The sequence below is a fragment of the Triturus cristatus genome, chromosome 1_2 (genome assembly GCF_964204655.1).
Source record: "Triturus cristatus chromosome 1_2, aTriCri1.1, whole genome shotgun sequence".
NCBI lineage: Eukaryota > Metazoa > Chordata > Amphibia > Caudata > Salamandridae > Triturus > Triturus cristatus.
The window spans coordinates 191,358,081-191,384,709 of record NC_140580.1 but is presented as its reverse complement, the minus strand read 5'-3'; positions in this window follow the sequence as shown (position 1 = coordinate 191,384,709).

The following is a 26,629-nucleotide window of genomic DNA, read 5'->3' as shown; positions in this document are numbered from 1 at the left end:
TTTTTTTGTCATTTTTTACGTTTGCAAGGGATTCTGGGTAACAGACCATGGTGGGAGGCAGTCAAGTCACCCCATCCTGGATTCCCCTGGGTGTCTAGTTTTCAAAAATGTATAGGTTTGCTAGGTTTCCCTAGGTGCCGGCAGGGCTAGGGTTCAAAAACTACAGCTAGTCACTTTGGCAAAAAAGGGTCATTTTTCACTGCAAAATGGAGGTGTGACCATGTTGCGTGTTGCGCCGTTTCCTGTCGCGGGCACTAGGCTGACCCGCACAAGTGAGGTACCATTTTTCTCGTAGGACTTTGGGGAACGCGAGGTGGGTGGAAATTTGTGGATCCACGCAGATTCCAGAACTTTCCATCCCAGAAATGTGGGGAAAATGTGTTTTTTTTTGTCATTTTTTTACGTTTGCAAGGGATTCTGGGTAACAGACCATGGTGGGAGGCAGTCAAGTCACCCCATCCTGGATTCCCCTGGGTGTCTAGTTTTCAAAAATGTATAGGTTTGCTAGGTTTCCCTAGGTGCCGGCAGGGCTAGGGTTCAAAAACTACAGCTAGTCACTTTGCCAAAAAAGGGTCATTTTTCACTGCAAAATGGAGGTGTGACCATGTTGCGTTTTGCGCCGTTTCCTGTCGCGGGCACTAGGCTGACCCGCACAAGTGAGGTACCATTTTTCTCGTAGGACTTTGGGGAACGCGGGGTGGGTGGAAATTTGTGGATCCACGCAGATTCCAGAACTTTCCATCCCAGAAATGTGGGAAAAAGGTGTTTTTTTTGTAATTTTTTTACGTTTGCAAGGGATTCTGGGGAACAGACCATGGTGGGAGGCAGTCAAGTCACCCCATCCTGGATTCCCCTGGGTGTCTAGTTTTCAAAAATGTATAGGTTTGCTAGGTTTCCCTAGGTGCCGGCAGGGCTAGGGTTAAAAAACTACAGCTAGTCACTTTGCCAAAAAAGGGTCATTTTTCACTGCAAAATGGAGGTGTGACCACGTTGCGTTTTGCGCCGTTTCCTGTCGCGGGCACTAGGCCGACCCGCACAAGTGAGGTACCATTTTTCTCGTAGGACTTTGGGGAACGCGGGGTGGGTGGAAATTTGTGAATCCATGCAGATTCCAGAACTTTCCATCCCAGAAATGTGGGGAAAAGGTGTTTTTTTTTTTCATTTTTTTACGTTTGCAAGGGATTCTGGGTAACAGACCATGGTGGGAGGCAGTCAAGTCACCCCATCCTGGATTCCCCTGGGTGTCTAGTTTTCAAAAATGTATAGGTTTGCTACGTTTCCCTAGGTGCTGGCAGGGCTAGGGTTCAAAACCTACAGCTAGTCACTTTGCCAAAAAAGGGTCATTTTTCACTGCAAAATGGAGGTGTGACCACGTTGCGTTTTGCGCCGTTTCCTGTCGCGGGCACTAGGCCGACCCGCACAAGTGAGGTACCATTTTTCTCGTAGGACTTTGGGGAACGCGGGGTGGGTGGAAATTTGTGGATCCACGCAGATTCCAGAACTTTCCATCCCAGAAATGTGGAGAAAAGGTGTTTTTTTTGTCATTTTTTTATGTTTGCAAGGGATTCTGGGTAACAGACCATGGTGGGAGGCAGTCAAGTCACCCCATCCTGGATTCCCCTGGGTATCTAGTTTTCAAAAATGTATAGGTTTGCTAGGTTTCCCTAGGTGCCGGCAGGGCTAGGGTTCAAAAACTACAGCTAGTCACTTTGCCAAAAAAGGGTCATTTTTCACTGCAAAATGGAGGTGTGACCACGTTGCGTTTTGCGCCGTTTCCTGTCGCGGGCACTAGGCCAACCCGCACAAGTGAGGTACCATTTTTCTCGTAGGACTTTGGGGAACGCGGGGTGGGTGGAAATTTGTGGATCCACGCAGATTCCAGATCTTTCCATCCCAGAAATGTGGGGAAAATGTGTTTTTTTGACATTTTTTTACGTTTGCAAGGGATTCTGGGTAACAGACCATGGTGGAAGGCAGTCAAGTCACCCCATCCTGGATTCCCCTGGGTGTCTAGTTTTCAAAAATGTATAGGTTTGCTAGGTTTCCCTAGGTGCCGGCAGGGCTAGGGTTCAAAAACTACAGCTAGTCACTTTGCCAAAAAAGGGTCATTTTTCACTGCAAAATGGAGGTGTGACCACGTTGCGTTTTGCGCCGTTTCCTGTCGCGGGCACTAGGCTGACGCGCACAAGTGAGGTACCATTTTTCTCGTAGGACTTTGGGGAACGTGGAGTGGGTGGAAATTTGTGGATCCACGCAGATTCCAGAACTTTCCATCCCAGAAATGTGTGTAAAATGTGTTTTTTTTGTCATTTGTTACGTTTGCAAGGGATTCTGGGTAATAGACCATGGTGGGAGGCAGTCAAGTCACCCCATCCTGGAATCCCCTGGGTGTCTAGTTTTCAAAAATATATAGGTTTGCTAGGTTTCCCTAGGTGCCGGCAGGGCTAGGGTTCAAAAACTACAGCTAGTCACTTTGCCAAAAAAGGGTCATTTTTCACTGCAAAATGGAGGTGTGACCACGTTGCGTTTTGCGCCGTTTCCTGTCACGGGCACTAGGCTGACCCGCACAAGTGAGGTACCATTTTTCTCGTAGGACTTTGGGGAACGCGGGGTGGGTGGAAATTTGTGGATCCACGCAGATTGCAGAACTTTCCATCCCAGAAATGTGGGGAAAAGGTGTTTTTTTGTCATATTTTTACGTTTGCAATGGATTCTGGGTAACAGACCATGGTGGGAGGCAGTCAAGTCACCCCATCCTGGAATCCCCTGGGTGTCTAGTTTTCAAAAATGTAGAGGTTTGCTAGGTTTCCCTAGGTGCCGGCAGGGCTAGGGTTAAAAAACTACAGCTAGTCACTTTGCCAAAAAAGGGTCATTTTTCACTGCAAAATGGAGGTGTGACCACGTTGCGTTTTGCGCCGTTTCCTGTCGCGGGCACTAGGCCGACCCGCACAAGTGAGGTACCATTTTTCTCGTAGGACTTTGGGGAACGCGGGGTGGGTGGAAATTTGTGGATCCACGCAGATTCCAGAACTTTCCATCCCAGAAATGTGGGGAAAATGTGTTTTTTTTGTCATTTTTTTACGTTTGCAAGGGATTCTGGGTAACAGACCATGGTGGGAGGCAGTCAAGTCACCCCATCCTGGATTCCCCTGGGTGTCTAGTTTTCAAAAATGTATAGGTTTGCTAGGTTTCCCTAGGTGCCGGCAGGGCTAGGGTTCAAAAACTACAGCTAGTCACTTTGCCAAAAAGGGGTCATTTTTCACTGCAAAATTGAGGTGTGACCACGTTGCGTTTTGCACTGTTTCCTGTCGTGGGCACTAGGCCGACCCGCACAAGTGAGGTACCATTTTTCTCGTAGGACTTTGGGGAACGCGGGGTGGGTGGAAATTTGTGGATCCACGCAGACTCCAGAACTTTCCATCCCAGAAATGTGGGGAAAATGTGTTTTTTTTGTAATTTTTTTACGTTTGCAAGGGATTCTGGGTAACAGACCATGGTTGGAGGCAGTCAAGTCACCCCATCCTGGAATCCCCTGGGTGTCTAGTTTTCAAAAATGTATAGGTTTGCTAGGTTTCCCTAGGTGCCGGCAGGGCTAGGGTTCAAAAACTACAGCTAGTCACTTTGCCAAAAAAGGGTCATTTTTCACTGTAAAATGGAGGTGTGACCACTTTGCGTTTTGCGCCTTTTCCTGTCGCGGGCACTAGGCCGACCCGCACAAGTGAGGTACCATTTTTCTCGTAGGACTTTGGGGAACGCGGGGTGCATGGAAATTTGTGGATCCACGCAGATTCCAGAACTTTCCATCCCAGAAATGTGGGGAAAAGGTGTTTTTTTTGTCATTTTTTTACGTTTGCAAGGGATTCTGGGTAACAGACCATGGTGGGAGGCAGTCAAGGTACCCCATCCTGGATTCCCCTGGGTGTCTAGTTTTCAAAAATGTATAGGTTTGCTAGGTTTCCCTAGGTGCCGGCAGGGCTAGGGTTCAAAAACTACAGCTAGTCACTTTGCCAAAAAAGGGTCATTTTTCACTGCAAAATGGAGGTGTGACCACGTTGCGTTTTTGCGCCGTTTCCTGTCGCGGGCACTAGGCCGACCCGCACAAGTGAGGTACAATTTTTCTTGTAGGACTTTGGGGAACGCGGGGTGGGTAGAAATTTGTGGATCCATGCAGATTCCAGAACTTTCCATCCCAGAAATGTGGGGAAAATTTGTTTTTTTTGTCATTTTTTACGTTTGCAAGGGATTCTGGGTAACAGACCATGGTGGGAGGCAGTCAAGTCACCCCATCCTGGAATCCCCTGGGTGTCTAGTTTTCAAAAATATATAGGTTTGCTAGGTTTCCCTAGGTGCCGGCAGGGCTAGGGTTCAAAAACTACAGCTAGTCACTTTGCCAAAAAAGGGTCATTTTTCACTGCAAAATGTAGGTGTGACCACGTTGCGTTTTGCGCCGTTTCCTGTCGCGGGCACTAGGCTGACCCGCACAAGTGAGGTACCATTTTTCTCGTAGGACTTTGGGGAACGCGGGGTGGGTGGAAATTTGTGGATCCACGCAGATTCCAGAACTTTCCATCCCATAAATGTGGGGAAAAGGTGTTTTTTTGTCATATTTTTATGTTTGCAAGGGATTCTGGGTAACAGACCATGGTGGGAGGCAGTCAAGTCACCCCATCCTGGAATCCCCTGGGTGTCTAGTTTTCAAAAATGTAGAGGTTTGCTAGGTTTCCCTAGGTGCCGGCAGGGCTAGGGTTAAAAAACTACAGCTAGTCACTTTGCCAAAAAAGGGTCATTTTTCACTGCAAAATGGAGGTGTGACCACGTTGCGTTTTGCGCCGTTTCCTGTCGCGGGCACTAGGCCGACCCGCACAAGTGAGGTACCATTTTTCTCGTAGGACTTTGGGGAACGCGGGGTGGGTGGAAATTTGTGGATCCACGCAGATTCCAGAACTTTCCATCCCAGAAATGTGGGGAAAATGTGTTTTTTTTGTCATTTTTTTACGTTTGCAAGGGATTCTGGGTAACAGACCATGGTGGGAGGCAGTCAAGTCACCCCATCCTGGATTCCCCTGGGTGTCTAGTTTTCAAAAATGTATAGGTTTGCTAGGTTTCCCTAGGTGCCGGCAGGGCTAGGGTTCAAAAACTACAGCTAGTCACTTTGCCAAAAAGGGGTCATTTTTCACTGCAAAATTGAGGTGTGACCACGTTGCGTTTTGCACTGTTTCCTGTCGTGGGCACTAGGCCGACCCGCACAAGTGAGGTACCATTTTTCTCGTAGGACTTTGGGGAACGCGGGGTGCGTGGAAATTTGTGGATCCACGCAGACTCCAGAACTTTCCATCCCAGAAATGTGGGGAAAAGGTGTTTTTTTGTCATATTTTTACGTTTGCAAGGGATTCTGGGTAACAGACCATGGTGGGAGGCAGTCAAGTCACCCCATCCTGGAATCCCCTGGGTGTCTAGTTTTCAAAAATGTAGAGGTTTGCTAGGTTTCCCTAGGTGCCGGCAGGGCTAGGGTTAAAAAACTACAGCTAGTCACTTTGCCAAAAAAGGGTCATTTTTCACTGCAAAATGGAGGTGTGACCACGTTGCGTTTTGCGCCGTTTCCTGTCGCGGGCACTAGGCCGACCCGCACAAGTGAGGTAACATTTTTCTCGTAGGACTTTGGGGAACGCGGGGTGGGTGGAAATTTGTAGATCCACGCAGATTCCAGAACTTTCCATCCCAGAAATGTGGGGAAAATGTATTTTTTTTGTCATTTTTTTATGTTTGCAAGGGATTCTGGGTAACAGACCATGGTGGGAGGCAGTCAAGTCACCCCATCCTGGATTCCCCTGGGTGTCTAGTTTTCAAAAAGGTATAGGTTTGCTAGGTTTCCCTAGGTGCCGGCTGGGCTAGGGTTCAAAAACTACAGCTAGTCACTTTGCCAAAAAGGGGTCATTTTTCACTGCAAAATTGAGGTGTGACCACGTTGCGTTTTGCACTGTTTCCTGTCGTGGGCACTAGGCCGACCCGCACAAGTGAGGTACCATTTTTCTCGTAGGACTTTGGGGAACGTGGGGTGCATGGAAATTTGTGGATCCACGCAGATTCCAGAACTTTCCATCTCAGAAATATGGGGAAAAGGTGGTTTTTTTGTCATTTTTTTACGTTTGCAAGGGATTCTGGGTAACAGACCATGGTGGGAGGCAGTCAAGGTACCCCATCCTGGATTCCCCTGGGTGTCTAGTTTTCAAAAATGTATAGGTTTGCTAGGTTTCCCTAGGTGCCGGCAGGGCTAGGGTTCAAAAACTACAGCTAGTCACTTTGCCAAAAAAGGGTCATTTTTCACTGCAAAATGGAGGTGTGACCACGTTGTGTTTTGCGCCGTTTCCTGTCGCGGGCACTAGGCCGACCCGCACAAGTGAGGTACCATTTTTCTCGTAGGACTTTGGGGAACGCGGGGTGGGTGGAAATTTGTGGATCCTCGCAGATTCCAGAACTTTCCATCCCAGAAATGTGGGGAAAATGTGTTTTTTTTGTCATTTTTTTACGTTTGCAAGGGATTCTGGGTAACAGACCATGGTGGGAGGCAGTCAAGTCACCCCATCCTGAATTCCCCTGCGTGTCTAGTTTTCAAAAATGTATAGGTTTGCTAGGTTTCCCTAGGTGCAGGCAGGGCTAGGGTTCAAAAACTACAGCTAGTCACTTTGCCAAAAAAGGGTCATTTTTCACTGCAAAATGGAGGTGTGACCACGTTGCGTTTTGCGCCATTTCCTGTCGCGGGCACTAGGCCGACCCGCACAAGTGAGGTACCATTTTTCTCGTAGGACTTTGGGGAACGCGGGGTGGGTGGAAATTTGTGGATCCACGCAGATTCCAGAACTTTCCATCCCAGAAATGTGGGGAAAATGTGTTTTTTTTGTCATTTTTTTACGTTTGCAAGGGATTCTGGGTAACAGACCTTGGTGGGAGGCAGTCAAGTCACCCCATTCTGGATTCCCCTGGGTGTCTAGTTTTCAAAAATGTATAGGTTTGCTAGGTTTCCCTAGGTGCCGGCAGGGCTAGAGTTCAAAAACTACAGCTAGTCACTTTGCCAAAAAGGGGTCATTTTTCACTGCAAAATTGAGGTGTGACCACGCTGCGTTTTGCACTGTTTCCTGTCGTGGGCACTAGGCCGACCCGCACAAGTGAGGTACCATTTTTCTCGTAGGACTTTGGGGAACGCGGGGTGCATGGAAATTTGTGGATCCACGCAGATTCCAGAACTTTCCATCCCAGAAATGTGGGGAAAAGGTGTTTTTTTTGTCATTTTTTTACGTTTGCAAGGGATTCTGGGTAACAGACCATGGTGGGAGGCAGTCAAGGTACCCCATCCTGGATTCCCCTGGCTGTCTAGTTTTCAAAAATGTATAGGTTTGCTAGGTTTCCCTAGGTGCCGGCAGGGCTAGGGTTCAAAAACTACAGCTAGTCACTTTGCCAAAAAAGGGTCATTTTTCACTGCAAAATGGAGGTGTGACCACGTTGCGTTTTGCGCCGTTTCCTGTCGCGGGCACTAGGCCGACCCGCACAAGTGAGGTACCATTTTTCTCGTAGGACTTTGGGGAACGCGGGGTGGGTGGAAATTTGTGGATCCACGCAGATTCCAGAACTTTCCATCCCAGAAATGTGGGGAAAATGTGTTTTTTTTACATTTTTTTACGTTTGCAAGGGATTCTGGGTAACAGACCATGGTGGGAGGCAGTCAAGTCACCCCATCCTTAATTCCCCTGCGTGTCTAGTTTTCAAAAATGTATAGGTTTGCTAGGTTTCCCTAGGTGCAGGCAGGGCTAGGGTTCAAAAACTACAGCTAGTCACTTTGCCAAAAAAGGGTCATTTTTCACTGCAAAATGGAGGTGTGACCACGTTGCGTTTTGCGCCGTTTCCTGTCGCGGGCACTAGGCCGACCCGCACAAGTGAGGTACCATTTTTCTCGTAGGACTTTGGGGAACGCGGGGTGGGTGGAAATTTGTGGATCCACGCAGATTCCAGAACTTTCCATCCCAGAAATGTGGGGAAAATGTGTTTCTTTTGTCATTTTTTTACGTTTGCAAGGGATTCTGGGTAACAGACCATGGTGGGAGGCAGTCAAGTCACCCCATCCTGGATTCCCCTGGTTGTCTAGTTTTCAAAAATTTATAGGTTTGCTAGGTTTCCCTAGGTGCCGGCAGGGCTAGGGTTCAAAAACTACAGCTAGTCACTTTGCCAAAAAAGGGTCATTTTACACTGCAAAATGGAGGTGTGACCATGTTGCGTTTTGCGCCGTTTCCTGTCGCGGGCACTAGGCTGACCCGCACAAGTGAGGTACCATTTTTCTCGTAGGACTTTGGGGAACGCGGGGTGGGTGGAAATTTGTGGATCCACGCAGATTCCAGAACTTTCCATCCCAGAAATGTGGGAAAAAGGTGTTTTTTTTGTCATTTTTTTACGTTTGCAAGGGATTCTGGGGAACAGACCATGGTGGGAGGCAGTCAAGTCACCCCATCCTGGATTCCCCTGGGTGTCTAGTTTTCAAAAATGTATAGGTTTGCTACGTTTCTCTAGGTGCCGGCAGGGCTAGGGTTCAAAAACTACAGCTAGTCACTTTGCCAAAAAAGGGTCATTTTTCACTGCAAAATGGAGGTGTGACCACGTTGCGTTTTGCGCCGTTTCCTGTCGCGGGCACTAGGCCGACCCGCACAAGTGAGGTACCATTTTTCTCGTAGGACTTTGGGGAACGCGGGGTGGGTGGAAATTTGTGGATCCACGCAGATTCCAGAACTTTCCATCCCAGAAATGTGGAGAAAAGGTGTTTTTTTTGTCATTTTTTTACGTTTGCAAGGGATTCTGGGTAACAGACCATGGTGGGAGGCAGTCAAGTCACCCCATCCTGGATTCCCCTGGGTATCTAGTTTTCAAAAATGTATAGGTTTGCTAGGTTTCCCTAGGTGCCGGCAGGGCTAGGGTTAAAAAACTACAGCTAGTCACTTTGCCAAAAAAGGGTCATTTTTCACTGCAAAATGGAGGTGTGACCACGTTGCGTTTTGCGCCGTTTCCTGTCGCGGGCACTAGGCCGACCCGCACAAGTGAGGTACCATTTTTCTCGTAGGACTTTGAGGAACGCGGAGTGGGTGGAAATTTGTGGATCCACGCAGATTCCAGAACTTTCCATCCCAGAAATGTGGGGAAAATGTGGTTTTTTTTGTCATTTTTTACGTTTGCAAGGGATTCTGGGTAACAGACCATGGTGGGAGGTAGTCAAGTCACCCCATCCTGGATTCCCCTGGGTGTCTAGTTTTCAAAAATGTATAGGTTTGCTAGGTTTCCCTAGGTGCCGGCAGGGCTAGGGTTCAAAAACTACAGCTAGTCACTTTGCCAATAAAGGGTCATTTTTCACTGCAAAATGGAGGTGTGACCACGTTGCGTTTTGCGCCGTTTCCTGACGCGGGCACTAGGCCGACCCGCACAAGTGAGGTACCATTTTTCTCATAGGACTTTGGGGAACGCGGGGTGGGTAGAAATTTGTGGATCCATGCAGATTCCAGAACTTTCCATCCCAGAAATGTGGGGAAAATTTGTTTTTTTTGTCATTTTTTTACGTTTGCAAGGGATTCTGGGTAACAGACCATGGTGGGAGGCAGTCAAGTCACCCCATCCTGGAATCCCCTGGGTGTCTAGTTTTCAAAAATGTATAGGTTTGCTAGGTTTCCCTAGGTGTTGGCAGGGCTAGGGTTCAAAAACTACAGCTAGTCACTTTGCCAAAAAAGGGTCATTTTTCACTGCAAAATGGAGGTGTGACCACGTTGCGTTTTGCGCCGTTTCCTGTCGCGGGCACTAGGCTGACCCACACAAGTGAGGTACCATTTTTCTCGTAGGACTTTGGGGAACGCGGGGTGGGTGGAAATTTGTGGATCCACGCAGATTCCAGAACTTTCCATCCCAGAAATGTGGGGAAAAGGTGTTTTTTTTGTCATATTTTTACGTTTGCAAGGGATTCTGGGTAACAGACCATGGTGGGAGGCAGTCAAGTCACCCCATCCTGGAATCCCCTGGGTGTCTAGTTTTCAAAAATGTAGAGGTTTGCTAGGTTTCCCTAGGTGCCGGCAGGGCTAGGGTTCAAAAACTACAGCTAGTCACTTTGCCAAAAAAGGGTCATTTTTCACTGCAAAATGGAGGTGTGACCACGTTGCGTTTTGCGCCGTTTCCTGTCGCGGGCACTAGGCCGACCCGCACAAGTGAGGTACCATTTTTCTCGTAGGACTTTGGGGAACGCGGGGTGGGTGGAAATTTGTGGATCCACGCAGATTCCAGAACTTTCCATCCCAGAAATGTGGGGAAAATGTGTTTTTTTTGTCATTTTTTTACGTTTGCAAGGGATTCTGGGTAACAGACCATGGTGGGAGGCAGTCAAGTCACCCCATCCTGGAATCCCCTGGGTGTCTAGTTTTCAAAAATGTATAGGTTTGCTAGGTTTCCCTAGGTGCCGGCAGGGCTAGGGTTCAAAAACTACAGCTAGTCACTTTGCCAAAAAAGGGTCATTTTTCACTGCAAAATGGAGGTGTGACCACGTTGCGTTTTGCGCCTTTTCCTGTCGCGGGCACTAGGCCGACCCGCACAAGTGAGGTACCATTTTTCTCGTAGGACTTTGGGGAACGCGGGATGGGTGGAAATTTGTGGATCCACGCAGATTCCAGAACTTTCCATCCCAGAAATGTGGGAAAAAGGTGTTTTTTTTGTCATTTTTTTACGTTTGCAAGGGATTCTGGGGAACAGACCATGGTGGGAGGCAGTCAAGTCACCCCATCCTGGATTCCCCTGGGTGTCTAGTTTTCAAAAATGTATAGGTTTGCTACGTTTCCCTAGGTGCCGGCAGGGCTAGGGTTCAAAAACTACAGCTAGTCACTTTGCCAAAAAAGGGTCATTTTTCACTGCAAAATGAAGGTGTGACCACGTTGCGTTTTGCGCCGTTTCCTGTCGCGGGCACTAGGCCGACCCACACAAGTGAGGTACCATTTTTCTCGTAGGACTTTGGGGAACGCGGGGTGGGTGGAAATTTGTGGATCCACGCAGATTCCAGAACTTTCCATCCCAGAAATGTGGGGAAAAGGTGTTTTTTTTGTCATTTTTTTACGTTTGCAAGGGATTCTGGGTAACAGACCATGGTGGGAGGCAGTCAAGTCACCCCATCCTGGATTCCCCTGGGTATCTAGTTTTCAAAAATGTATAGGTTTGCTAGGTTTCCCTAGGTACCGGCAGGGCTAGGGTTCAAAAACTACAGCTAGTCACTTTGCCAAAAAAGGGTCATTTTTCACTGCAAAATGGAGGTGTGACCACGTTGCGTTTTGCGCCGTTTCCTGTCGCGGGCACTAGGCCGACCCGCACAAGTGAGGTACCATTTTTCTCGTAGGACTTTGGGGAACGGGGGGTGGGTGGAAATTTGTGGATCCACGCAGATTCCAGAACTTTCCATCCCAGAAATGTGGGGAAAATGTGTTTTTTTTGTCATTTTTTTACGTTTGCAAGGGATTCTGGGTAACAGACCATGGTGGGAGGCAGTCAAGTCACCCCATCCTGGATTCCCCTGGGTGTCTAGTTTTCAAAAATGTATAGGTTTGCTAGGTTTCCCTAGGTGCCGGCAGGGCTAGGGTTCAAAAACTACAGTTAGTCACTTTGCCAAAAAAGGGTCATTTTTCACTGCAAAATGGAGGTGTGACCACGTTGCGTTTTGCGCCGTTTCCTGTCGCGGGCACTAAGCCGACCCGCACAAGTGAGGTACCATTTTTCTCGTAGGACTTTGGGGAACATGGGTTGGGTGGAAATTTGTGGATCTATGCAGATTCCAGAACTTTCCATCCCAGAAATGTGGGGAAAATGTGTTTTTTTTTGTCATTTCTTTACGTTTGCAAGGGATTCTGGGTAACAGACCATGGTGGGAGGCAGTCAAGTCACCCCATCCTGGATTCCCCTGGGTGTCTAGTTTTCAAAAATGTATAGGTTTGCTAGGTTTCCCTAGGTGCCGGCAGGGCTAGGGTTCAAAAACTACAGCTAGTCACTTTGCCAAAAAAGGGTCATTTTTCACTGCAAAATGGAGGTGTGACCACGTTGCGTTTTGCGCCTTTTCCTGTCGCGGGCACTAGGCCGACCCGCACAAGTGAGGTACCATTTTTCTCGTAGGACTTTGGGGAACGCGGGATGGGTGGAAATTTGTGGATCCACGCAGATTCCAGAACTTTCCATCCCAGAAAAGTGGGAAAAAGGTGTTTTTTTTGTCATTTTTTTACGTTTGCAAGGGATTCTGGGGAACAGACCATGGTGGGAGGCAGTCAAGTCACCCCATCCTGGATTCCCCTGGGCGTCTAGTTTTCAAAAATGTATAGGTTTGCTAGGTTTCCCTAGGTGCCGGCAGGGCTAGGGTTCAAAAACTACAGCTAGTCACTTTGCCAAAAAAGGGTCATTTTTCACTGCAAAATGGAGGTGTGACCACGTTGCGTTTTGCGCCGTTTCCTGTCGCGGGCACTAGGCCGACCCACACAAGTGAGGTACCATTTTTCTCGTAGGACTTTGGGGAACGCGGGGTGGGTGGAAATTTGTGGATCCACGCAGATTCCAGAACTTTCCATCCCAGAAATGTGGGGAAAAGGTGTTTTTTTTGTCATTTTTTTACGTTTGCAAGGGATTCTGGGTAACAGACCATGGTGGGAGGCAGTCAAGTCACCCCATCCTGGATTCCCCTGGGTGTCTAGTTTTCAAAAATGTATAGGTTTGCTAGGTTTCCCTAAGTGCCGGCAGGGCTAGGGTACAAAAACTACAGTTAGTCACTTTGCCAAAAAAGGGTCATTTTTCACTGCAAAATGGAGGTGTGACCACGTTGCGTTTTGCGCCGTTTCCTGTCGCGGGCACTAAGCCGACCCGCACAAGTGAGGTACCATTTTTCTCGTAGGACTTTGAGGAACGCGGGGTGGGTGGAAATTTGTGGATCCACGCAGATTCCAGAACTTTCCATCCCAGAAATGTGGGGAAAAGGTGTGTTTTTTGTCATTTTTTTATGTTTGCAAGGGATTCTGGGTAACAGACCATGGTGGGAGGCAGTCAAGTCAACCCATCCTGGATTCCCCTAGGTATCTAGTTTTCAAAAATGTATAGGTTTGCTAGGTTTCCCTAGGTGCCGGCAGGGCTAGGGTTCAAAAACTACAGCTAGTCACTTTGCCAAAAAAGGGTCATTTTTCACTGCAAAATGGAGATGTGACCACGTTGCGTTTTGCGTCGTTTCCTGTCGCGGGCACTAGGCCGACCCGCACAAGTGAGGTACCATTTTTCTCGCAGGACTTTGGGGAACGCGGGGTGGGTGGAAATTTGTGGATCCATGCAGATTCCAGAACTTTCCATCCCAGAAATGTGGGGAAAAGGTGTTTTTTTTTTCATTTTTTTACGTTTGCAAGGGATTCTGGGTAACAGACCATGGTGGGAGGCAGTCAAGTCACCCCATCCTGGATTCCCCTGGGTATCTAGTTTTCAAAAATGTATAGGTTTGCTAGGTTTCCCTAGGTACCGGCAGGGCTAGGGTTCAAAAACTACAGCTAGTCACTTTGCCAAAAAAGGGTCATTTTTCACTGCAAAATGGAGGTGTGACCACGTTGCGTTTTGCGCCGTTTCCTGTCGCGGGCACTAGGCCGACCCGCACAAGTGAGGTACCATTTTTCTCGTAGGACTTTGGGGAACGGGGGGTGGGTGGAAATTTGTGGATCCACGCAGATTCCAGAACTTTCCATCCCAGAAATGTGGGGAAAATGTGTTTTTTTTGTCATTTTTTTACGTTTGCAAGGGATTCTGGGTAACAGACCATGGTGGGAGGCAGTCAAGTCACCCCATCCTGGATTCCCCTGGGTGTCTAGTTTTCAAAAATGTATAGGTTTGCTAGGTTTCCCTAGGTGCCGGCAGGGCTAGGGTTCAAAAACTACAGTTAGTCACTTTGCCAAAAAAGGGTCATTTTTCACTGCAAAATGGAGGTGTGACCACGTTGCGTTTTGCGCCGTTTCCTGTCGCGGGCACTAAGCCGACCCGCACAAGTGAGGTACCATTTTTCTCGTAGGACTTTGGGGAACATGGGTTGGGTGGAAATTTGTGGATCTATGCAGATTCCAGAACTTTCCATCCCAGAAATGTGGGGAAAATGTGTTTTTTTTTGTCATTTCTTTACGTTTGCAAGGGATTCTGGGTAACAGACCATGGTGGGAGGCAGTCAAGTCACCCCATCCTGGATTCCCCTGGGTGTCTAGTTTTCAAAAATGTATAGGTTTGCTAGGTTTCCCTAGGTGCCGGCAGGGCTAGGGTTCAAAAACTACAGCTAGTCACTTTGCCAAAAAAGGGTCATTTTTCACTGCAAAATGGAGGTGTGACCACGTTGCGTTTTGCGCCTTTTCCTGTCGCGGGCACTAGGCCGACCCGCACAAGTGAGGTACCATTTTTCTCGTAGGACTTTGGGGAACGCGGGATGGGTGGAAATTTGTGGATCCACGCAGATTCCAGAACTTTCCATCCCAGAAAAGTGGGAAAAAGGTGTTTTTTTTGTCATTTTTTTACGTTTGCAAGGGATTCTGGGGAACAGACCATGGTGGGAGGCAGTCAAGTCACCCCATCCTGGATTCCCCTGGGCGTCTAGTTTTCAAAAATGTATAGGTTTGCTAGGTTTCCCTAGGTGCCGGCAGGGCTAGGGTTCAAAAACTACAGCTAGTCACTTTGCCAAAAAAGGGTCATTTTTCACTGCAAAATGGAGGTGTGACCACGTTGCGTTTTGCGCCGTTTCCTGTCGCGGGCACTAGGCCGACCCACACAAGTGAGGTACCATTTTTCTCGTAGGACTTTGGGGAACGCGGGGTGGGTGGAAATTTGTGGATCCACGCAGATTCCAGAACTTTCCATCCCAGAAATGTGGGGAAAAGGTGTTTTTTTTGTCATTTTTTTACGTTTGCAAGGGATTCTGGGTAACAGACCATGGTGGGAGGCAGTCAAGTCACCCCATCCTGGATTCCCCTGGGTGTCTAGTTTTCAAAAATGTATAGGTTTGCTAGGTTTCCCTAAGTGCCGGCAGGGCTAGGGTACAAAAACTACAGTTAGTCACTTTGCCAAAAAAGGGTCATTTTTCACTGCAAAATGGAGGTGTGACCACGTTGCGTTTTGCGCCGTTTCCTGTCGCGGGCACTAAGCCGACCCGCACAAGTGAGGTACCATTTTTCTCGTAGGACTTTGAGGAACGCGGGGTGGGTGGAAATTTGTGGATCCACGCAGATTCCAGAACTTTCCATCCCAGAAATGTGGGGAAAAGGTGTGTTTTTTGTCATTTTTTTATGTTTGCAAGGGATTCTGGGTAACAGACCATGGTGGGAGGCAGTCAAGTCAACCCATCCTGGATTCCCCTAGGTATCTAGTTTTCAAAAATGTATAGGTTTGCTAGGTTTCCCTAGGTGCCGGCAGGGCTAGGGTTCAAAAACTACAGCTAGTCACTTTGCCAAAAAAGGGTCATTTTTCACTGCAAAATGGAGATGTGACCACGTTGCGTTTTGCGTCGTTTCCTGTCGCGGGCACTAGGCCGACCCGCACAAGTGAGGTACCATTTTTCTCGCAGGACTTTGGGGAACGCGGGGTGGGTGGAAATTTGTGGATCCATGCAGATTCCAGAACTTTCCATCCCAGAAATGTGGGGAAAAGGTGTTTTTTTTTTCTTTTTTTTACGTTTGCAAGGGATTCTGGGTAACAGACCATGGTGGGAGGCAGTCAAGTCACCCCATCCTGGATTCCCCTGGGTGTCTAGTTTTCAAAAATGTATAGGTTTGCTACGTTTCCCTAGGTGCCGGCAGGGCTAGGGTTAAAAAACTACAGCTAGTCACTTTGCCAAAAAAGGGTCATTTTTCACTGCAAAATGAAGGTGTGACCACGTTGCGTTTTGCGCCGTTTCCTGTCGCGGGCACTAGGCCGACCCACACAAGTGAGGTACCATTTTTCTCGTAGGACTTTGGGGAACGCGGGGTGGGTGGAAATTTGTGGATCCACGCAGATTCCAGAACTTTCCATCCCAGAAATGTGGGGAAAAGGTGTTTTTTTTGTCATTTTTTTACGTTTGCAAGGGATTCTGGGTAACAGACCATGGTGGGAGGCAGTCAAGTCACCCCATCCTGGATTCCCCTGGGTATCTAGTTTTCAAAAATGTATAGGTTTGCTAGGTTTCCCTAGGTACCGGCAGGGCTAGGGTTCAAAAACTACAGCTAGTCACTTTGCCAAAAAAGGGTCATTTTTCACTGCAAAATGGAGGTGTGACCACGTTGCGTTTTGCGCCGTTTCCTGTCGCGGGCACTAGGCCGACCCGCACAAGTGAGGTACCATTTTTCTCGTAGGACTTTGGGGAACGGGGGGTGGGTGGAAATTTGTGGATCCACGCAGATTCCAGAACTTTCCATCCCAGAAATGTGGGGAAAATGTGTTTTTTTTGTCATTTTTTTACGTTTGCAAGGGATTCTGGGTAACAGACCATGGTGGGAGGCAGTCAAGTCACCCCATCCTGGATTCCCCTGGGTGTCTAGTTTTCAAAAATGTATAGGTTTGCTAGGTTTCCCTAGGTGCCGGCAGGGCTAGGGTTCAAAAACTACAGCTAGTCACTTTGCCAAAAAAGGGTCATTTTTCACTGCAAAATGGAGGTGTGACCACGTTGCGTTTTGCGCCGTTTCCTGTCGCGGGCACTAGGCTGACCCACACAAGTGAGGTACCATTTTTCTCGTAGGACTTTGGGGAACGCGGGGTGGGTGGAAATTTGTGGATCCACGCAGATTCCAGAACTTTCCATCCCAGAAATGTGGGGAAAAGGTGTTTTTTTTGTCATATTTTTACGTTTGCAAGGGATTCTGGGTAACAGACCATGGTGGGAGGCAGTCAAGTCACCCCATCCTGGAATCCCCTGGGTGTCTAGTTTTCAAAAATGTAGAGGTTTGCTAGGTTTCCCTAGGTGCCGGCAGGGCTAGGGTTCAAAAACTACAGCTAGTCACTTTGCCAAAAAAGGGTCATTTTTCACTGCAAAATGGAGGTGTGACCACGTTGCGTTTTGCGCCGTTTCCTGTCGCGGGCACTAGGCCGACCCGCACAAGTGAGGTACCATTTTTCTCGTAGGACTTTGGGGAACGCGGGGTGGGTGGAAATTTGTGGATCCACGCAGATTCCAGAACTTTCCATCCCAGAAATGTGGGGAAAAGGTGTTTTTTTTGTCATTTTTTTACGTTTGCAAGGGATTCTGGGTAACAGACCATGGTGGGAGGCAGTCAAGTCACCCCATCCTGGAATCCCCTGGGTGTCTAGTTTTCAAAAATGTATAGGTTTGCTAGGTTTCCCTAGGTGCCGGCAGGGCTAGGGTTCAAAAACTACAGCTAGTCACTTTGCCAAAAAAGGGTCATTTTTCACTGCAAAATGGAGGTGTGACCACGTTGCGTTTTGCGCCTTTTCCTGTCGCGGGCACTAGGCCGACCCGCACAAGTGAGGTACCATTTTTCTCGTAGGACTTTGGGGAACGCGGGATGGGTGGAAATTTGTGGATCCACGCAGATTCCAGAACTTTCCATCCCAGAAATGTGGGAAAAAGGTGTTTTTTTTGTCATTTTTTTACGTTTGCAAGGGATTCTGGGGAACAGACCATGGTGGGAGGCAGTCAAGTCACCCCATCCTGGATTCCCCTGGGTGTCTAGTTTTCAAAAATGTATAGGTTTGCTACGTTTCCCTAGGTGCCGGCAGGGCTAGGGTTCAAAAACTACAGCTAGTCACTTTGCCAAAAAAGGGTCATTTTTCACTGCAAAATGAAGGTGTGACCACGTTGCGTTTTGCGCCGTTTCCTGTCGCGGGCACTAGGCCGACCCACACAAGTGAGGTACCATTTTTCTCGTAGGACTTTGGGGAACGCGGGGTGGGTGGAAATTTGTGGATCCACGCAGATTCCAGAACTTTCCATCCCAGAAATGTGGGGAAAAGGTGTTTTTTTGTCATTTTTTTACGTTTGCAAGGGATTCTGGGTAACAGACCATGGTGGGAGGCAGTCAAGTCACCCCATCCTGGATTCCCCTGGGTATCTAGTTTTCAAAAATGTATAGGTTTGCTAGGTTTCCCTAGGTACCGGCAGGGCTAGGGTTCAAAAACTACAGCTAGTCACTTTGCCAAAAAAGGGTCATTTTTCACTGCAAAATGGAGGTGTGACCACGTTGCGTTTTGCGCCGTTTCCTGTCGCGGGCACTAGGCCGACCCGCACAAGTGAGGTACCATTTTTCTCGTAGGACTTTGGGGAACGGGGGGTGGGTGGAAATTTGTGGATCCACGCAGATTCCAGAACTTTCCATCCCAGAAATGTGGGGAAAATGTGTTTTTTTTGTCATTTTTTTACGTTTGCAAGGGATTCTGGGTAACAGACCATGGTGGGAGGCAGTCAAGTCACCCCATCCTGGATTCCCCTGGGTGTCTAGTTTTCAAAAATGTATAGGTTTGCTAGGTTTCCCTAGGTGCCGGCAGGGCTAGGGTTCAAAAACTACAGTTAGTCACTTTGCCAAAAAAGGGTCATTTTTCACTGCAAAATGGAGGTGTGACCACGTTGCGTTTTGCGCCGTTTCCTGTCGCGGGCACTAAGCCGACCCGCACAAGTGAGGTACCATTTTTCTCGTAGGACTTTGGGGAACATGGGTTGGGTGGAAATTTGTGGATCTATGCAGATTCCAGAACTTTCCATCCCAGAAATGTGGGGAAAATGTGTTTTTTTTTGTCATTTCTTTACGTTTGCAAGGGATTCTGGGTAACAGACCATGGTGGGAGGCAGTCAAGTCACCCCATCCTGGATTCCCCTGGGTGTCTAGTTTTCAAAAATGTATAGGTTTGCTAGGTTTCCCTAGGTGCCGGCAGGGCTAGGGTTCAAAAACTACAGCTAGTCACTTTGCCAAAAAAGGGTCATTTTTCACTGCAAAATGAAGGTGTGACCACGTTGCGTTTTGCGCCTTTTCCTGTCGCGGGCACTAGGCCGACCCGCACAAGTGAGGTACCATTTTTCTCGTAGGACTTTGGGGAACGCGGGATGGGTGGAAATTTGTGGATCCACGCAGATTCCAGAACTTTCCATCCCAGAAAAGTGGGAAAAAGGTGTTTTTTTTGTCATTTTTTTACGTTTGCAAGGGATTCTGGGGAACAGACCATGGTGGGAGGCAGTCAAGTCACCCCATCCTGGATTCCCCTGGGCGTCTAGTTTTCAAAAATGTATAGGTTTGCTAGGTTTCCCTAGGTGCCGGCAGGGCTAGGGTTCAAAAACTACAGCTAGTCACTTTGCCAAAAAAGGGTCATTTTTCACTGCAAAATGGAGGTGTGACCACGTTGCGTTTTGCGCCGTTTCCTGTCGCGGGCACTAGGCCGACCCACACAAGTGAGGTACCATTTTTCTCGTAGGACTTTGGGGAACGCGGGGTGGGTGGAAATTTGTGGATCCACGCAGATTCCAGAACTTTCCATCCCAGAAATGTGGGGAAAAGGTGTTTTTTTTGTCATTTTTTTACGTTTGCAAGGGATTCTGGGTAACAGACCATGGTGGGAGGCAGTCAAGTCACCCCATCCTGGATTCCCCTGGGTGTCTAGTTTTCAAAAATGTATAGGTTTGCTAGGTTTCCCTAAGTGCCGGCAGGGCTAGGGTACAAAAACTACAGTTAGTCACTTTGCCAAAAAAGGGTCATTTTTCACTGCAAAATGGAGGTGTGACCACGTTGCGTTTTGCGCCGTTTCCTGTCGCGGGCACTAAGCCGACCCGCACAAGTGAGGTACCATTTTTCTCGTAGGACTTTGAGGAACGCGGGGTGGGTGGAAATTTGTGGATCCACGCAGATTCCAGAACTTTCCATCCCAGAAATGTGGGGAAAAGGTGTGTTTTTTGTCATTTTTTTATGTTTGCAAGGGATTCTGGGTAACAGACCATGGTGGGAGGCAGTCAAGTCAACCCATCCTGGATTCCCCTAGGTATCTAGTTTTCAAAAATGTATAGGTTTGCTAGGTTTCCCTAGGTGCCGGCAGGGCTAGGGTTCAAAAACTACAGCTAGTCACTTTGCCAAAAAAGGGTCATTTTTCACTGCAAAATGGAGATGTGACCACGTTGCGTTTTGCGTCGTTTCCTGTCGCGGGCACTAGGCCGACCCGCACAAGTGAGGTACCATTTTTCTCGCAGGACTTTGAGGAACGCGGGGTGGGTGGAAATTTGTGGATCCATGCAGATTCCAGAACTTTCCATCCCAGAAATGTGGGGAAAAGGTGTTTTTTTTTTCATTTTTTTACGTTTGCAAGGGATTCTGGGTAACAGACCATGGTGGGAGGCAGTCAAGTCACCCCATCCTGGATTCCCCTGGGTGTCTAGTTTTCAAAAATGTATAGGTTTGCTACGTTTCCCTAGGTGCCGGCAGGGCTAGGGTTCAAAAACTACAGCTAGTCACTTTGCCAAAAAAGGGTCATTTTTCACTGCAAAATGAAGGTGTGACCACGTTGCGTTTTGCGCCGTTTCCTGTCGCGGGCACTAGGCCGACCCACACAAGTGAGGTACCATTTTTCTCGTAGGACTTTGGGGAACGTGGGGTGGGTGGAAATTTGTGGATCCACGCAGATTCCAGAACTTTCCATCCCAGAAATGTGGGGAAAAGGTGTTTTTTTTGTCATTTTTTTACGTTTGCAAGGGATTCTGGGTAACAGACCATGGTGGGAGGCAGTCAAGTCACCCCATCCTGGATTCCCCTGGGTATCTAGTTTTCAAAAATGTATAGGTTTGCTAGGTTTCCCTAGGTACCGGCAGGGCTAGGGTTCAAAAACTACAGCTAGTCACTTTGCCAAAAAAGGGTCATTTTTCACTGCAAAATGGAGGTGTGACCACGTTGCGTTTTGCGCCGTTTCCTGTCGCGGGCACTAGGCCGACCCGCACAAGTGAGGTACCATTTTTCTCGTAGGACTTTGGGGAACGGGGGGTGGGTGGAAATTTGTGGATCCACGCAGATTCCAGAACTTTCCATCCCAGAAATGTGGGGAAAATGTGTTTTTTTTGTCATTTTTTTACGTTTGCAAGGGATTCTGGGTAACAGACCATGGTGGGAGGCAGTCAAGTCACCCCATCCTGGATTCCCCTGGGTGTCTAGTTTTCAAAAATGTATAGGTTTGCTAGGTTTCCCTAGGTGCCGGCAGGGCTAGGGTTCAAAAACTACAGTTAGTCACTTTGCCAAAAAAGGGTCATTTTTCACTGCAAAATGGAGGTGTGACCACGTTGCGTTTTGCGCCGTTTCCTGTCGCGGGCACTAAGCCGACCCGCACAAGTGAGGTACCATTTTTCTCGTAGGACTTTGGGGAATGCGGGGTGGGTGGAAATTTGTGGATCCACGCAGATTCCAGAACTTTCCATCCCAGAAATGTGGGGAAAATGTATTTTTTTTGTCATTTTTTTACATTTGCAAGGGATTCTGGGTAACAGACCATGGTGGGAGGCAGTCAAGTCACCCCATCCTGGATTCCCCTGGGTGTCTAGTTTTCAAAAATGTATAGGTTTGCTAGGTTTCCCTAGGTGCCGGCAGGGCTAGGGTTAAAAAACTACAGCTAGTCACTTTGCCAAAAAAGGGTCATTTTTCACTGCAAAATGGAGGTGTGACCACGTTGCGTTTTGCGCCGTTTCCTGTCGCAGGCACTAGGCCGACCCGCACAAGTGAGGTACCATTTTTCTCGTAGGACTTTGGGGAACGCGGGGTGGGTGGAAATTTGTGGATCCACGCAGATTCCAGAACTTTCCATCCCAGAAATGTGGGGAAAATGTGTTTTTTTTGTCATTTATTTACGTTTGCAAGGGATTCTGGGTAACAGACCATGGTGGGAGGCAGTCAAGTCACCCCATCCTGGATTCCCCTGGGTGTCTAGTTTTCAAAAATGTATAGGTTTGCTAGGTTTCCCTAGGTGCCGGCAGGGCTAGGGTTAAAAAACTACAGCTAGTCACTTTGCCAAAAAAGGGTCATTTTTCACTGCAAAATGGAGATGTGACCACGTTGCGTTTTGCGTCGTTTCCTGTCGCGGGCACTAGGCCGACCCGCACAAGTGAGGTACCATTTTTCTCGCAGGACTTTGGGGAACGCGGGGTGGGTGGAAATTTGTGGATCCACGCAGATTCCACAACTTTCCATCCCAGAAATGTGGGGAAAATGTGTTTTTTTTGTCATTTTTTTACGTTTGCAAGGGATTCTGGGTAACAGACCATGGTGGGAGGCAGTCAAGTCACCCCATCCTGGATTCCCCTGGGTGTCTAGTTTTCAAAAATGTATAGGTTTGCTAGGTTTCCCTAGGTGCCGGCAGGGCTAGGGTTCAAAAACTACAGTTAGTCACTTTGCCAAAAAAGGGTCATTTTTCACTGCAAAATGGAGGTGTGACCACGTTGCGTTTTGCGCCGTTTCCTGTCGTGGGCACTAAGCCGACCCGCACAAGTGAGGTACCATTTTTCTCGTAGGACTTTGGGGAACGTGGGTTGGGTGGAAATTTGTGGATCGACGCAGATTCCAGAACTTTCCATCCCAGAAATGTGGGGAAAATGTGTATTTTTTGTCATTTTTTACGTTTGCAAGGGATTCTGGGTAACAGACCATGGTGGGAGGCAGTCAAGTCACCCCATCCTGGATTCCCCTGGGTGTCTAGTATTCAAAAATGTATAGGTTTGCTAGGTTTCCCTAGGTGCCGGTAGGGCTAGGGTTCAAAAACTACAGCTAGTCACTTTGCCAAAAAAGGGTCATTTTTCACTGCAAAATGGAGGTGTGACCACGTTGCGTTTTGCGCCGTTTCCTGTCGCGGGCACTAGGCCGACCCGCACAAGTGAGGTACCATTTTTCTCGTAGGACTTTGGGGAACGCGGTGTGGGTGGAAATTTGTGGATCCACGCAGATTCCAGAACTTTCCATCCCAGAAATGTGGGGAAAATATGTTTTTTTTGTAATTTTTTACGTTTGCAAGGGATTCTGGGTAACAGACCATGGTGGGAGGCAGTCAAGTCACCCCATCCTGGATTCCCCTGGGTGTCTAGTTTTCAAAAATGTATAGGTTTGCTAGGTTTCCCTAGGTGCCGGCAGGGCTAATGTTCAAAAACTACAGCTAGTCACTTTGCAAAAAAAGGGTCATTTTTCACTGCAAAATGGAGGTGTGACCACGTTGCGTTTTGCGCCGTTTCCTGTCGCGGGCACTAGGCCGATCCGCACAAGTGAGGTACCATTTTTCTCGTAGGACTTTGGGGAACGCGGAGTGGGTGGAAATTTGTGGATCCACGCAGATTCCAGAACTTTCCATCCCAGAAATGTGGGGAAAATGTGTTTTTTTGTCATTTTTTACGTTTGCAAGGGATTCTGGGTAACAGACCATGGTGGGAGGCAGTCAAGTCACCCCATCCTGGATTCCCCTGGGTGTCTAGTTTTCAAAAATGTATAGGTTTGCTAGGTTTCCCTAGGTGCCGGCAGGACTAGGGTTCAAAAACTACAGCTAGTCACTTTGCCAAAAAAGGGTCATTTTTCACTGCAAAATGGAGGTGTGACCACGTTGCGTTTTGCTCTGTTTCCTGTCGCGGGCACTAGGCCGACCCGCACAAGTGAGGTACCATTTTTCTCGTAGGACTTTGGGGAACGCGGGGTGGGTGGAAATTTGTGGATCCACGCAGATTCCAGAACTTTCCATCCCAGAAATGTGGGGAAAAGGTGTTTTTTTTGTCATATTTTTACGTTTGCAAGGGATTCTGGGTAACAGACCATGGTGGGAGGCAGTCAAGTCACCCCAACCTGGAATCCCCTGCGTGTCTAGTTTTCAAAAATGTAGAGGTTTGCTAGGTTTCCCTAGGTGCCGGCAGGGCTAGGGTTCAAAAACTACAGCTAGTCACTTTGCCAAAAAGGGGTCATTTTTCACTGCAAAATTGAGGTGTGACCACGTTGGGTTTTGCACTGTTTCCTGTCGCGGGCACTAGGCCGACCCGCACAAGTGAGGTACCATTTTTCTCGTAGGACTTTGGGGAACGCGGGGTGGGTGGAAATTTGTGGATCCACGCAGATTCCACAACTTTCCATCCCAGAAATGTGGGGAAAAGGTGTTTTTTTTGTCATTTTTTTACGTTTGCAAGGGATTCTGGGTAACAGACCATGGTGGGAGGCAGTCAAGTCACCCCATCCTGGATTCCCCTGGGTGTCTAGCTTTCAAAAATGTATAGGTTTGCTAGGTTTCCCTAGGTGCCGGCAGGGCTAGGGTAAAAAAACTACAGCTAGTCACTTTGCCAAAAAAGGGTCATTTTTCACTGCAAAATGGAGGTGTGACCACGTTCCGTTTTGCGCCGTTTCCTGTCGCGGGCAATAGGCCGACCCGCACAAGTGAGGTACCATTTTTCTCGTAGGACTTTGGGGAACGTGGGGTGGGTGGAAATTTGTGGATCCACGCAGATTCCAGAACTTTCCATCCCAGAAATGTGGGGAAAAGGTGTTTGTTTTGTCATTTTTTTACGTTTGCAAGGGATTCTGGGTAACAGACCATGGTGGGAGGCAGTCAAGTCACCCCATCCTGGATTCCCCTCGGTGTCTAGCTTTCAAAAATGTATAGGTTTGCTAGGTTTCCCTAGGTGCCGGCAGGGCTAGGGTTCAAAAACTACAGCTAGTCACTTTGCCAAAAAAGGGTCATTTTTCACTGCAAAATGGAGGTGTGACCACGTTGCGTTTTGCGCCGTTTCCTGTCGCGGGCACTAGGCCGACCTGCACAAGTGAGGTACCATTTTTCTCGTAGGACTTTGGGGAATGCGGGGTGGGTGGAAATTTGTGGATCCACGCAGATTCCAGAACTTTCCATCCCAGAAATGTGGGGAAAATGTATTTTTTTTGTCATTTTTTTACATTTGCAAGGGATTCTGGGTAACAGACCATGGTGGGAGGCAGTCAAGTCACCCCATCCTGGATTCCCCTGGGTGTCTAGTTTTCAAAAATGTATAGGTTTGCTAGGTTTCCCTAGGTGCCGGCAGGGCTAGGGTTAAAAAACTACAGCTAGTCACTTTGCCAAAAAAGGGTCATTTTTCACTGCAAAATGGAGGTGTGACCACGTTGCGTTTTGCGCCGTTTCCTGTCGCAGGCACTAGGCCGACCCGCACAAGTGAGGTACCATTTTTCTCGTAGGACTTTGGGGAACGCGGGGTGGGTCGAAATTTGTGGATCCACGCAGATTCCAGAACTTTCCATCCCAGAAATGTGGGGAAAATGTGTTTTTTTTGTCATTTTTTTACGTTTGCAAGGGATTCTGGGTAACAGACCATGGTGGGAGGCAGTCAAGTCACCCCCTCCTGGATTCCCCTGGGTGTCTAGTTTTCAAAAATGTATAGGTTTGCTAGGTTTCCCTAGGTGCCGGCAGGGCTAGGGTTCAAAACCTACAGCTAGTCACTTTTGACAAAAAGGGGTCATTTTTCACTGCAAAATTGAGGTGTGACCACGTTGTGTTTTGCACTGTTTCCTGTCACGGGCACTAGGCCGACCCGCACAAGTGAGGTACAATTTTTCTCGTAGGACTTTGGGGAACGCGGGGTTGGTGGAAATTTGTGGATCCACGCAGATTCCAGAACTTTCCATCCCAGAAATGTGGGGAAAATGTGTTTTTTTTGACAATTTTTTAGGTTTGCAAGGGATTCTGGGTAACAGACCATGGTGGGAGGCAGTCAAGTCACCCCATCCTGGATTCCCCTGGGTGTCTAGTTTTCAAAAATGTATAGGTTTGCTAGGTTTCCCTAGGTGCCGGCAGGGCTAGGGTTCAAAAACTACAGCTAGTCACTTTGCCAAAAAAGGGTCATTTTTCACTGCAAAATGGAGGTGTGACCACGTTGCGTTTTGCGCCGTTTCCTGTCGCAGGCACTAGGCCGACCCGCACAAGTGAGGTACCATTTTTCTCGTAGGACTTTGGGGAACGCGGGGTGGGTAGAAATTTGTGGATCCACGCAGATTCCAGAACTTTCCATCCCAGAAATGTAGGGAAAATGTGTTTTTTTTGTCATTTTTTTATGTTTGCAAGGGATTCTGGGTAACAGACCATGGTGGGAGGCAGTCAAGTCACCCCATCCTGGATTCCCCTGGGTGTCTAGTTTTCAAAAATGTATAGGTTTGCTAGGTTTCCCTCAGTGCCGGCAGGGCTAGGGTTCAAAAACTACAGCTAGTCACTTTGCCAAAAAGGGGTCATTTTTCACTGCAAAATTGAGGTGTGACCACGTTGTGTTTTGCACTGTTTCCTGTCACGGGCACTAGGCCGACCCGCACAAGTGAGGTACAATTTTTCTCGTAGGACTTTGGGGAACGCGGGGTGGGTGGAAATTTGTGGATCCACGCAGATTCCAGAACTTTCCATCCCCGAAATGTGGGGAAAATGTGTTTTTTTTGACAATTTTTTAGGTTTGCAAGGGATTCTGGGTAACAGACCCTGGTGGGAGGCAGTCAAGTCACCCCATCCTGGATTCCCCTGGGTGTCTAGTTTTCAAAAATGTATAGGTTTGCTAGGTTTCCCAAGGTGCCCGCAGAGCTAGGGTTCAAAAACTAGAGCTAGGCACTTTGCAAAAAAAGGGTAATTTTGCATTGTGAAA